At 41.3% G+C, this 12,954-nt stretch overlaps 1 protein-coding gene and 1 pseudogene across 2 annotated transcripts in view; one reads left to right on the forward strand and one right to left on the reverse strand.

The window, feature by feature from the left end:
• Tacc1 (transforming acidic coiled-coil containing protein 1) overlaps positions 1-12,954 on the reverse strand; it is a 61,739-nt gene that overhangs the window by 36,381 nt on the left and 12,404 nt on the right. The window lies entirely within an intron of this gene.
• Positions 12,683-12,954, forward strand: part of LOC117286786 — a 2,083-nt pseudogene continuing 1,811 nt past the window's right edge.

Consider the following 12,954-nt stretch of genomic DNA (forward strand, 5'->3'; position numbering starts at 1 on the left):
CTTTTTTTTTTTTTTTTTTTTGGTACTGGAGATTGAACTCAGGCCCTTGTGCTTGCAAGGCCGGAGCCAGAACCACTGAATTAAATCCCTGGCCCCAGCACTGTGTAGCATTTCATCTGTTACAATTTCCAACAATGAATGCCACTTCTGGCATTCCTTCCACCCAATAGGTTTCACCCCTGCCAAGGTCTTCACTATATTATTGGACCTAGTTCTAACAATGGATTATTCCATTTGGTTGCATTACCATTTTGCAACATTTTGACTAGACAAATATGCACTCATATTGCTGTTTTCATCATCTGAATCAAGGAGTCTTCATTCCCTGTGTCTGTACCAGTTGATTCTTGCTCCATCTCACTGTCACAGGAGCTTTGGCTCACATGGCCAACATCAAAGTCATTGTCATCATCATCACACATCTACACCACTCTTGTTATGAAAACACGTATTTTACCATAATGGATCATCATTATCATCCATACATGAGTAACCTGATGATTCATTTTGATCTAAAAATTTGGTTTTTCATGTGCCGTTTTACTAAATGAGGCTACTTCTAACAGGAAAAGAAAACCCTAGAGTGGTGTGGGTGTATTGTACCCTCTGTGATGCTCAGGTAAACCATACCCAAAATCTGTTAGGCAAAGCATAATGTGGGTGAAAACTCTGGTTTGATGCACATACTTGTCAACTGTCACACCAAGTAGGTAAACACGAAGATTGCTTCCTGTATCCCTCAAAAAAGGATACTTAGATGCACAGCCAGCTATTATAACATTAAAGTAAAAATTTACAGAATAAAAGAAAGGGATGTGTTTGTGGAACTCAGCGTGATGCCCCAGGGGTTAAGTCCATGGCTGCAGATATGATGACCATAAAAGTCATACTGAATACTACATAATGACAAGTGATCTCCATTCCATACTTCACCTTTGAGCCTTAACTTTTTTTTTGTTTTGTTTTGTTTTGAGACAGGGTCTCACTGTGTAGTTGAGAATGACCTGGAACTCACTATGTAGCCCAGGCTGGTCTCGAACTCATAGCAATCCTCCTGTCTCAGCCCCCCCCCCATGCTGGGATTACAGGCGTGCGCCACCACGCCCGGCTTGAGCCTTAACATTTTTAAAATCCAAAATTTTAAACAGATGTTGATAATTTTTAAAGTTCATCTAAAAAAGATTAATCCAATTTAAATTAAAACCTATAGCTTAACCATCTTTTTAAATTAAGAGTAATTAATTGCATGATATTGGAAGCTGATCATAATTTTTAAAGACTGTAGGGGGAGCTGCTTGGAAATTGAATATAAGATCTCACGCATCCGAGGCACTGTACCACTGAGCTACACTTTCAGTCCTTCAAAAAAAAACTTTTAATTAAAAAATTACATAGTTTCTTTCCTCTTCTCCTCTCCTTGACACTGACACCTGAACACTGACCACCATTCCTCTCAGGATCCCTGAGCCCTAATACATGGTACTGTACCTTCCCAATAGGCTAAGAAATCCTAGGGGTAAAGGGCAAGGCTGGAGACAGAAAAATATAGTTACAGGACTACAGTGTTTCTGGCCAGGAAAGGTGGCCCATGCCTGTAATCCCAGCACTCAGGAGGCTGAGGGAGGAGGATTGCCGTAAGTTTGAGGCCAGCCTGGATTACATGGTGAGTTCAAGTCCAGCATGAACTAGATACTGAGACCCTGTCTGAAAAAAACAAAGCAAAACAAAATACTACACTGTTAAGACATGAGTAGTCCTTTCCCCTTTTGCCTACAATTTACACACTCGTTCACTTCTTAGGATTCCTTCTTCTCTGTTATCCAGACTCCTTCACCCTCAATCCCAACCTCCCAAAGTAGGGAGTCTATAAGAATCATCTTTTATTTAACTTTTCTCCAGCCTTTCATTTTTGCCCTATTGTTCTCAGTGAGATGAAGGTAGGGCTCTCCAGCATTCCCTCACATGTGCCCACTCCTCTGAGACCAACCCTTCCTCCTCCCCTATCCATCGCCATCAGCTGCTTTCATCAGGCTGGGAACCTGAAACTCTAGCGAGGGAGGTGCATTTCTCAGGGAGAGGCGGACTGACGGCTGGGGAGGCAACAACATGAGCACCCATCTCAGCGAAAGACAAAAGTTCTAACCCCAGCCCTGTCCCAGCTCCTACTGTTGCACACCTGTGATATCACAAATATGGACGGCAACCACTCCATCATCCCCTCCCGGCCATCCCCAACCTCTCAACACCTTCCTCACTGTACACCTAAAGGGTAGTACCAGATACAGAAGCTGACCAAAGGGCTCCATGTGGAATAGCCTCACCCACACACTGCTCTGACTGCTATCTGTGTTCCCACATTCAGCACTTGAGTGGCTGGGAATCAAACATATGCAATGTTTGGGTGGATGTCATGGGAGCTGTATGTGCTACATCATAAGACACGCTGCCCTGCCGTGAAGGAATGGGGAAGGAAAACACACACCTCTCATCTGGCTTCATTCCCCAGCCTGAGCATAGACAGCTTGAAGAGGCTCAGTCAAGAAGATACCCTCCCTGGTCATACCCTGGACAGCTGAAGACAGATACCAGGTCAATGTTTGCCTTATCCTATACCTAGTTACTCCAACTCCACCGTGGTCCATCGTCAATAAAAAGTTCTAGCAGGCTGCAGGGAGTGGGTACGACAGGGTTACCCATTTAATTAAATCAGCTTGGAAAGTTGTGAGAATATAAAACAAGAAAAAAATTTAACCACGTAACTCAAATTTTTGAGTAAGAGTTTGTGTGTATTTACACTATCAATCAGCGAGTGTCCTTGCACCAGCTGACACCCACACCTAGCTGTGCCCTAGGAACAAAACCTGAACTTCCAGTATAATACAAATATATTTTAAGAAAGAGTAAAATACCTATCTTCTCAGCAGGCTCTACTTCCCCATTGTGTACCAATTCCGAGTTCTAGCCATAGTTCTTAGTCCTTGCTGTTCATTGGAAAGCACGGTTATAAAAGTGACTGACCTCCCTTCACAGGCCTTTCTGTTTTCATAAAATTTCTAGATTCCCTAAAAATCCTCCAGGTGCTGAAAAGCGACCCCTCCAGAATGCTCTTGGTGAGTTTGATTCTGACAGGCACAGCACTGCCTGGAGGTTTGGTGAACAGAACTGGTTGGTTAGAGATTAGATTGGGAGGTGAATTCAGAGCAAACAGACCAACATTTCCACTTCTGCCACTCGTTGCTGTTAATGGAGCTCTTCCTTTCAATAATCGGCCAGCTATAAAAGACTGTGCAGATGCTTTTGATGCTTATTCAGGATAAGACTGCTCTCCTATAAGAGTTCCTCCCTCTCCGTTCACAGTATTTTTAAAAGAAAAGACATGAATACTAAATTTTAGGGACTAAGGGAAACAGCCTAACATTCTAAATTGTACTCTGTTATGTTAAAAATATACTAGGGTAAAATACAAGTTTATGAAAGTCTCAAGGACCTTACAAGGGGGAAATGTCATTATCACAAAAATATTTTTGCAACTTAGACAACTGCATTCAACTAATAAATACTGAGAACCCTGGGCTGGGGATGTAGCTCAGTGGTTCTAGCGCCTGTATTACAAGTGCAAGGACCTGAGTTCAATCCCTGGAATCAAAAAAAAAAAAAGAAAAAAAAAAGAGTCATCTTGAGAAACTGTTAGCTGCTTTTACATGTATAATTACATTTAAGAAAAGAGTGGTCACTTGGAAGACAAAATGCATATATACAACCACTTCCAACCTGACATTATTCTCAAATATGCTGAGTTTTCCCTCCCAGCTTTTTTTTTTATTCCCTGTGAGCTCCTTTCAGATCTATCTATTCCACTGCACCTTCAACTACAGATGACCCTTCTTACGGATTTCTAAATTTCTGATATGACAGTTGAGAAAGCTACTACACTGGAACAAGCCTCCTGTATCTCACAGACATATACACTGGCTCTCTTCCAGACCTTCAAATCACCACAGGATCTGACATACAAGTGGCTTCAGGACAGGGCTCGTCACCAGAAAGATGAGACACAAGCACGATCAGAAGGTGGGAACTTTTCGGTATTCCTGGGGAAGGAACCAGGTTAGAAATGGGGCACTTTGTGAGTCATTCTAGTACCAAACCTGAGGAGGGTTATGGGAATCCCAAAATTCACACCCAAGGGAGACAAAAGCACAGCTAGCCTACAGCCTAGGGCCTTGTGACTCGCAGTACAAAAGAGGACATTCTTGTCGGACTGCCCTGGCAACAGTACAAGAATAAGATCGATCTGTTCAACACTCATTTATGTTGGAAAACCAGAGAAGTTGAATAGAAAAGACACCACCACACACACACACACGCACGCACGCACACACATGCGTGCGCGCGCCAGACATGTGGTACACATCTTCATTCCCAGCAACTGAGAGGCTGACACAGGAGGATGACAAGTTCACACCCAGCCTGAGATACATGGTAAATTCAAGGCCAGCCTGGCGAGACCCTGTCTGAAAAGGGGAGGGAGGGGATGGAAGAAAAGAGAGGAGAGGAGAGAGACAAGACACCACACATTCTACAAACTCTAGGTTGGCCTCAAATAAGCTGATAAATGCAGTCTACCGAGAAGCAAGAGTAAAAGTTCTTCCTCCACATGACAGAAGAATGCAGCTTGTTCCATGCTTACTCAAAGCTGAATGATCTTCACAAGGGAAACCAGACAAATTCCCAAGCTACCAGACTCCACAAAATTTCCAATAGCAGCACCCACAGGTCCTCCAGAAAAAGAACAAAGTTTTCCACGCCACTGTTTATCTTCCTCATTACTACTGATCTGAATCCAATCAACAATAAAAACAAACAAAAACTCTATATAGTGTGGTACAACATTAAAAATAATGCTGTTGAAGTAGTTATTGACATGAAAGATGTTCATTACATGCTATTGGAAAAACCAATTTCTATAAAAAACTGGGACAACCTTCTTCTCTCTTTTGAATAAGCCACGCACAGGTCTTTTGCACAATGATTCCTATATTTAATGCTTATCTAACTCCAATGAGCATTAAGTTCTTCACAAAGTTATACAGTTGCCCCCAATCCCTCCTCCTTCAAGGACACTTTTCAAGACCCTCAGTAGATGCCCGAAACCACAGACAGTACCCAACTCAATACAGACTGCATTTTTCCTCTACTTCTCTATCCGTGATAAAGTTTAATTTATAAATACAGGAAGATGAGCATAAGCTATATACAAACATTATGCCATCTTACATAAAGGACTTGAGTATCTACAGTAGTTGAATCCTATCAGGGTTGAGTTATATGGATGCAGAGTCAGGGTCTCTGTGACCATCTGTCCTCTCTCTCTTCAATCTTGGTAGACATCTCAGTTATCGGCCCAACTGTCAAGGTACTCATGACCAAGTAACCTTGATTTTACTTAATAATGGTCCCCAAATGCAAGAATAGCGATACTGGCAAGATGGATACGCCAAAGAGAAGTCATAAAGTCCTTCCATTAAGTGACAAGGTGTAAACTCTTGATGATGAAAGAAAGATTACTAAGATCTACATTAAGAACAAATCTATTTGTAAAACTGAAGGAGAAACAAATTTGGGCTAAGTTTTGCTACCTAGTGGACTGCAGGTAACTGGAACCATGGATAAGGGGGGACATCAGATTCATAAATGAATAACTCATGTTAAGCCAATTCAACCATCTTGAAGCCTTGAATCTTTATTATTAAGTACAAAAACTTCCTCTTACTCAAAATGTAACTACCCTTCTACTCATTTCTCTTTTGCCTCCACTTCACCAAAGAAGTCCCACCCTCAACCTAACCAGCCACTCCTCTTCTCCTCCCAAGACCAAAGGGTAGAATTTACTCACACACAGAGAATGGAGCCTAGTTTAAGTAAAATAGGTCATGAACCAAACATACGGGGGAGGCCCCCAGTGAATTCCAGAACCACCTTCATTAACCTCATTTCTCTTTATTCATGAGATGAACCTGAAAAACCCAAGCGGGATCATAAGCCAAGGAAGAAGGATCTCAAGAATGCTGACAGTATGACAGTCAAGTACACTGCCCGTGGCTGTCACATCCACTGAGGGGCAGGAATGTGAGTCAGGATGAAGCAGAGGTCCAATCTTTGTGAACAAACCCCCACTGCCATGAAATAAAACGAGGAATGCACATGACCAAGCTGGGCAAGCTATCTCCAACAGATGGGACTCTTTCTACTGTAGGCCTCTCCTCTGTCCTTTTTATAGGATGCAATGTCACAGACTCACACACACCAGAACCCAGGCTATCATATTAAACCTCTGAGAACTACGGAATAGGGCCCTGGTTACCACGGCACTGGCTAGACTCTTGAAATCAGGCCCAAAGTGTGGATCTGTGCTAGTGAGGACCAAAAAAAAAAAAAAAAGCACAGAGGATGCTACAAACTTGGAGGACCCAGCACTGTCAGTGATGTTTTACACATGTACAAAAGCAAATGACTGTAAGGCAAAGTTGATGAAATTCCACATAAAGCTCCAAGCCAAATGTTCCATGCCAGGACTCTATAATTGAACTGACAGCCTTCTCAGCATGTGAATCCTTAAAATCAAATCACAGAATTCTAAGACCATAGATTCTAAGATGACCACAAACTCATCTACCAGAGGTCTTTATTACCTGCAGCACACACTGTGCTGGGCACAGGCATAAAGGAACAAGTGTGCGGGGTTTATAATCTAGTTAAGGAGAAAGCCATGCCGAGAGCCCCTCTGGAGGACGGTCACATGCTCAATGAAGAAAAACTGCCACCTCCTCATGACTGCCCCTTCACAGTCCATGTGTTTCCACAGAAAACGTCACCTTTGCCAAATTTCTAATTCTCAAAAACTCAGCTTCCTGCATCATAACTTTCCTTTCTAAATGACTTACTTTCTTTTTTAACTGGCTTTCACATTCATCAAAAGAAAAGACATCTCTGGAAGCATTACATAAGAATTATTTTTGAAAGTTACAAGACTGTATTCTAAAGGGACCTTTGTTGTGGATTTAAAAGCAAGCTGGGAGGAGTTGGAGTGAATGAATACAGCACCTCTAAGGGGTGAGGCCACAGGACAAGGCAGGAAATCTGGACGTGGATCAGGTGTAACCTTCTTAGATACGACACCAAAGACCCAAGAAACAACCAACTAAGCCAAGCTTATTTAAACTTCAGATGATAACATAAAACTTTTTATACTCACATATCTGTCAAACAGTTTGATATTCATATACTGCTGGCAGGGATGTAAAACGACAGAGCCAGTTTGGAAAACAGCTTGGCAGTTCCTCAAAATACTATACACAGAACTTACCATATGACCTGGCAATTCCACTCCCGGGTAGTATTTCAAGAGAAATGAAAATATACATTCATAAACACAAATGTTCACACAGCATTATTCATAACAGCCCCCAAAGAGAAATAATCCAAATTTCAATCAACTGATAAATGGGTAAATAAATATGGGTATATACATGCAATGGAGTATTACTCAGCAATAAAAAAGGGATAGAGTGCTGTACTTGCTACAGTATAGTTGAATACTGAAAACACTATACTAAGGGAGTAAACTCAGTCACAAAAAACTATATAATGTATGATTCCACTTATATAAAATGTTCATAATAAACACATCTATGGAGACACCACATAGATCATCACTTGCCAAGAACCCTGTGGTGGAATAAGGGAGGAATGGCATGTAACTGCTAGTGGGTACAGCAGGGCTCAGCTTCAGGATTTATCATTTTAACCTTCTAAAAGTTAGACTGGGCTAGGGGCTGCATAGTTTGGTTGTTGTACTGACCATTTAATTGTACACCTTTTAAATGGCAGGTGAGTTCTACTTCAATAAAACTATTTTAAAAATTTTTAAAGAACAAAGTGGAGGCTCACACCCTAGAGTACAGGATCAGGAATGGTGCCTTGTGAATCCTAATATAGCATTCAGCTCTACCACAGACTTAGACTTTAGAAAATGCTTTGATTTCTAGCGTGCCATTGTAGGGATACGCTTGAGAGAAGTGATAGCTCTCACTGTCACATGAACTCAGATCTTAACTTTCTCTTGAGGAAGCCTTCAATGTGCTAGATAAGTTCTATTTACAGGAAGAGGTGAAAAAGTGACATCATCTCTCTTCTACAACCAAAAAAAGCAAACATCCTGGAAATATAAGAATTGTCACCCTCTAAAAGCTCTCATTTTTATTTTGGGGATGGGACTTTTTAATTCAAAATTTTAACATCTGACTTCTTCCAGTTCTTCCTCACACATTGCTTGTCTTCTGCTGCTGAAACTTGTTGGGAAGCCAAGGCCAAGAGGCCTGGGAAACAGAACCCAGCAGGCGTCCCCAGACTGAGCTGCAGAGAGGCCGTACGTACCCTCTACTCCAGGAATTCCTGAGGCAGGGAATTCCATGGGTGGTGTCACTGCGGAGTACACAGCTGGTACCTGAAGGACTCCCTTCTCGCCTGATCACCTTTTTTATACAGAAATAAGCATATAGGCAGCAGGTGTTGAGGGTGCTCACCTTTGCCCTAACAGCAGTGCACAGGACTAATAGCCCAGTCCTGCTGAAAATCCCCTGCAGGCCTCTCTCCCATGCTGACTCAGGGCTTCAGAGGGGACACAAGTGTGAGTCCAGCAGACTCACACATATGTACAGATACGTACACATCTAGGGCCTGGGATTTAGCTCAGTGGTTCCGCCACCTGCCTTGCAAGTACAAGGACCCAAGTTCGATCCCCAGTGCCAAAAAAAAAAAGAAGTACACATTTACGAAAGTGCCCCAAATCTGAGGGTTTCTTCCCCTCCCCAGTTTCACGTCTCTGAGTTACTGTTCCCTATTCCCCTAGAGTTATATTTTGTGTATGAGCGTTCTCAGCCACTTACTCAAGGCCACTAGTCTTTTTTTTTTTTCTTTTTATTGAGTTTATTGGTACAATCTAGGTATACAGCACGGTTACATTCATTACTGGGATCCTGTACCTTCACATGACAAGTCTTAATTCTCAGTTTTTTCCCCTTGTCCCTGCCCTCCCTTCACCCCCTCCTTCTCTCCCCATTTACAAACACTTTATTTCCATTTTTTTCATTTTCTCATCTTTTTTTTTCCTCTCCCTTATTACCTTTCCCCCACCCTTCCCACTTTCCCTACACCTTTAGCCCTTTTCTTCCTATCTCACATTGTTAATTGTCTCATTAGGATCTTATGTACCATTATAGTTTTTCACACCGAGAAACTATTTGGTATTTACACATGTGTGGCTTATTTATTTCACTTAAGAGTATATACTCAATATGTATCCTTTTTCCTATGAATGACTCTAATTTCTCATTCTTTATGGCTGAGTAGTACTCCATTTTATAGAAAAAACACATCTTCTTTATCCAGTTTCCAACTGATGGGCAAATGGGCTATTTCCAGGTTTTAGCTATTACAAACTGTGCTGCTATAAACACTGTTGTGCATAGATCACTGTGGTATGATTCCTTTAATTCCTTTGGAAAGATACACAGCAGAGGGATGGCTGGGTCAAATGGAACCTCTAGTCCCAGCTCTTTGAGGTATCTCATTATGTCCTTTCTTTTCTAAATCTGCCTTATTTGTACAAAATAAAAAACAACAACAATAAACTGGAAATTTTTGGATAAACTAATCTAAAAACAGAAAGTAGAATGAATAATTTAGAACTCTAGGATTCAGCAAAATATGACTTTGTAATTTGTGACTTTATGCTGAATTATAATGATCAGTTAAAGAAATCTCTGTATGAAAATTAAAAATAGGGAATCCTAAAATGATAAAACTAAAAAGGAAAGTAAGAGAAAAGGCAATGATGTAAAATTAAAATAATTTTTAATTCTGAAGATGAAAATGGTCCCTGAACATATTTAAATTGCTTCTTGCTCTTGTAGTCTTACATTATTCCTTTTTTTTTCATTATTTAGAGAATACTTTATTAGTTTCAGTAATCAAACCCATGTAGACAAGACATTACATATAAGGTCACTAGTTTTAAAATGGAGAAGCAGACACAAGTCGTTGTATAGGCACTGAAGGACCATTGTGGAGACCTTATCCAGGCATGGTGTGGAGAATCCACAGGAGTGGACTGCATAACTCGCATTACCCTGCAGACATTCAGAAGGATGGAATAAGCCGGGCTGAGTGGCGCATGCCTTTAAGCCCAGCACTCGGGAAGCTGAGGCAGGAGGATCGCTGTGAGTTCAAGACCAGCCTGAGCTACACAGTGAGTTCCAGGTCAGTCTCAACTACATAGTGAGACCCCGTCTCAAAAAAAAAAAGGATGGAATAGGGGAGGAGGGTTCTAGCTGGATGAGTCAAGGCAGAACATCCTCAGTACGTCATAATTTTAGGATGTCTCACCAACCAAAACAGAACACTAAAACACACACCCTTACAAAATCAAGAGCTAAAGGAGGGTGAGGGCAAGTTTAGTAAGACAGAAGACATAGCTGCAACACTATTCTGAGATAAGCATATAACTCCTGAGAGGGGCCTGCTCTACAGACTAAGAACCATCAGAAAATCCACTTGATTAACTGGAAAGTTGTGCTAAGGATGAAAAAAGCCCTTCAAATTTCTAAAACAGTGCTTTTTATGCTATCTCACTTAAAGATACTCAAACTCTATTCCCTAAAGGCTAAGTATTCTAAAAGTATAAGGTTATAAGTAGAGCCCATTAATCAGGAAGCCAAAGCCTTCTAGAGAAGCCACAGAGCACGTCTCTCTCCTCACACATTAGATGCCCATCAGCTCTGGAACCATCTGGATTTCCCCATGGTTACATTTCGAGCAGAGCAGAAATCTACTAGCACAGACTGAATCAGAAGGCTCTACCTACAGGCCCTTCTCATCCCCAAACTATTCCTGCAGGAAGAGCAAGGGGAGAAGGAGCAAGTCTAACAGATGGGACTCCTTTGCAGAGATCTGAAACTGTGTAACCTCAATCTGTTGCTGCCAAACAGCCATAATGTGCAATCTCTTCAAAAATAATTACCAGAGAATTCAAAATACCAACTGCCTCTCTCGCAAAGTAGCAACCACCCACACAGCTGGGAAGCTGATGCTGAAAAGAGGGATGAATGTTCAGCGAGAGAGGGGTCTCCAGACAAAGCAAGAGCAGCCAACACACCAGGGTCAGGAAAGGACTCTGAAGAGGGCCGTGACCCTTGCCGAGGACCACGGTGTTTGTCCTACCACGCCGGTCCTCATGGTCTAGGAGATGAGTCAGCAAGAAGGACTCGGAGAGCCGGTCCAGAGGCCCACAGGAAAACAGCAATGACGAAGCTTTGTACAGTCTACAGAACGGGAACAGATTTGTAAAAACTTGTAAAAGGAGTCAGACTACCCTTATTTGCAAACATGATCCTTTACATATAGGACCCAGAATATTCCACCAAAAGACTCCTAGAACTAATAAAAAAGTCAGCAAGGTAGTAGGATACAAAATCAATGCACAAAAATCAATACCACTGCTGTACAGCAAAAATTAATTCAATAAGAAAGAAATTAGGGAAACAACACCATTCACAATAGCTTCAAGAAAAATAATGCTGGGTGTGGTGGTGCACACCTGTAATCCCAGCACTCGGGAGGCTGAGGCAGAAGGATTACTGGGAGTTCGAGACCCGCCTGGGCTATACAGTGAGTTCCAGGTCAGTCTCAACTACATAGTGAGACCCTGTCTCAAAAAACAAACAAACAAACAAAATTTTAGGAGTTAACCTAACCAAAGAAATGAAAGACCTCCATAAAGAAAATTATAGAATTCTGAAAAAGGAGATCAAAGAGGACATCAGAAAATAGAAAGACATCCCTTGTTCCCAATTAGACAGAACCAATATTGTAAAAATGGTCATACTTCCCAAACTGATATATAGAGAGATTTAATGTAATCTGAATAAAATGCCACAGCATTCCTCACAGAATTAAAGAAAACAACCCTAAAATTCATATGGACCAGTAAAGACCAGAATAGCCAAAGCAAATCTGGGCAACTACAGCAAAGCACGAGGCGTCACAATACTGGTTCAAGTTGTATTACAAAGCTACAGTGACAAAAACAGTATGCTACTGGCATAAAAACAGACCAAGCACATGCAGCCATCTGACTTTGGCACTTTAACAAAGGGGCCAAAAACATATTCTGGAGGAAAGATTACCTCTTTTAACAAGTGGTGCTGGGAAAATTGGCCAGCCACATGCAGAAGATTGAATCTAGACCCATATATCTTACCATGTACTACAATAAAATAAAAATGGATCAAAGATCGAAATATTAAAACAGAAAACAATATGCTGGAAGATAAAATAGGTAAATCTCTTGAAGACAAAGGCACAGGCAAAGACTTTCCGAACAGACCTTCAATTGTATAAGAAATAATATCAATCAACAAACAGAATTATATCAAATTGAAAAGCTTCTGCATAGCAAAACCAACACAGTGAAGAGACAACTAGGAAAAATGTTCTGCCAGTGATTCCTTGAACAGAGGACCAATACATAAAGAACTCAAAAATTTAGACCTCCCCAAATAAAAGACCCATCCAAAAAAAATGGGCAAGTGAAATGAATAGACACTTTTTAGAAAGGGTACAAATGACCACCATCGCTGGCAAGTGGGGAATGCAAATTAAAACAACACTGAGGTTTTACCTACTCTAGAAAGTATGGCTACCATTAAGAAATCAAGTTAGAACAAAAGCAGTAAGGCTGGAGAAAAAAGGAACCCTTCTAAACTGTGACTGTAAACTAGTATGACCACTATGGAAATCAGTATGGTCCATCCCTCAAGAAACTGAAAACAGGGCTGGGGATTCTGCTGCCCACTTTGCAAGCGCAAGGTTCTGAGTTCAATCCCCAGTACAAAA

Source organism: Fukomys damarensis, unplaced genomic scaffold (assembly GCF_012274545.1).
Source record: "Fukomys damarensis isolate Sample0158 unplaced genomic scaffold, DMR_v1.0_HiC HiC_scaffold_18, whole genome shotgun sequence".
In the NCBI taxonomy this organism is placed as follows: Eukaryota; Metazoa; Chordata; class Mammalia; order Rodentia; family Bathyergidae; genus Fukomys; species Fukomys damarensis.